The sequence below is a fragment of the Asparagus officinalis genome, unplaced genomic scaffold (genome assembly GCF_001876935.1).
Source record: "Asparagus officinalis unplaced genomic scaffold, Aspof.V1 AsparagusV1_Un4915, whole genome shotgun sequence".
Lineage (NCBI taxonomy): Eukaryota > Viridiplantae > Streptophyta > Magnoliopsida > Asparagales > Asparagaceae > Asparagus > Asparagus officinalis.
In genome coordinates this window covers 1-935 of record NW_017977174.1, presented here as the reverse complement: position 1 = coordinate 935, position 935 = coordinate 1, and the positions used below count along the sequence as shown (strand labels likewise).

Here is a 935-nt window from a genome sequence, read left to right as displayed (position 1 = left end):
CAAAATCATCAATGGAGAAATCTGACGTAAAAGAATATAAGTACCAAAGAAGAATAAAGAGACTACAACTAATAGAAATGAGTTACCCCTTATGGATGTGTTAGCCTCTTTATTCCCAAAATCAACGTATGCCTCCTGCAAGTTATCTGAAGAAGCAAGATGCACAGAGATGATTAGAGGATACACAAATTCTTTTGTATACCATCTAAAAGATACATTGTCAATAGTAGATGTACCTGAATCTGCGGAATCAGGTCCTACATTGCTATCCTCCCTAATGTCGGCAACCCCTGTAGGCCCTTTAAACTGGGGCAGCGGGTCAGGCTCACCAGGAGACACAGGAACGGAATCGGGACTCATTTCGCTCTCTCCACGCTCTCCTATATAGAGATGGAAAAGCATGAGTCAATGTTCCGAATAACCAAGAAGGTGGTTTACAAAGTAGATGTTACCTCCGTCACTAGCAGGATCATCACCAGCCAAGTCCATATCAAATGCTCGGGAAGCTGCACGCGGCTTGCGGGCTAATCTCTTCCGCCTAGCAGCAGGGACAATAATCGAAGGTCTCGCCTAGGAAGGGGGGTGGAACTCTTCATCCTGGTCAACTGTGGTCCCTGAAACATCAAACCATAGTCAGTTTCAATATTTCTAGAAGATGGAAGGAAAAGATGAATAGCAAACCTCGCTCGAAAAAGTCTTCATAACCTTCAGGATCTCCGCCTGAAGCCTCGTCTGCGGAATGAAAGGTCTTCTTTCCCTCTTCGTCAATCTGACGAGTCTTGTTCCGTGTCCTCTGTGATCGGGCATTTTCCCAAATCCTATGGGAATCAACCTGAGAAGCTTCCTCGGCCTCTAGCTCTGTAATAGGCTTCACGGGGATGGTCTTGTTGGCTGCTAACAACCACTTGCAGCTTAAGAAAGTAAGGTTCAACTGC

The 935-nt window shown here is 45.5% G+C and overlaps 1 long non-coding RNA gene across 1 annotated transcript; it reads right to left on the bottom strand.

Moving 5' to 3' along the window:
* Positions 1–115: 115 nt before the first annotated feature.
* LOC109828719 lies at positions 116–490 on the bottom strand. Its single transcript, XR_002243808.1, has 3 exons — positions 453–490; positions 237–380; positions 116–146 (listed from the first exon to the last, which is right to left on the bottom strand). It is a non-coding gene; the product is annotated as an uncharacterized LOC109828719 (long non-coding RNA).
* Positions 491–935: the final 445 nt, after the last annotated feature.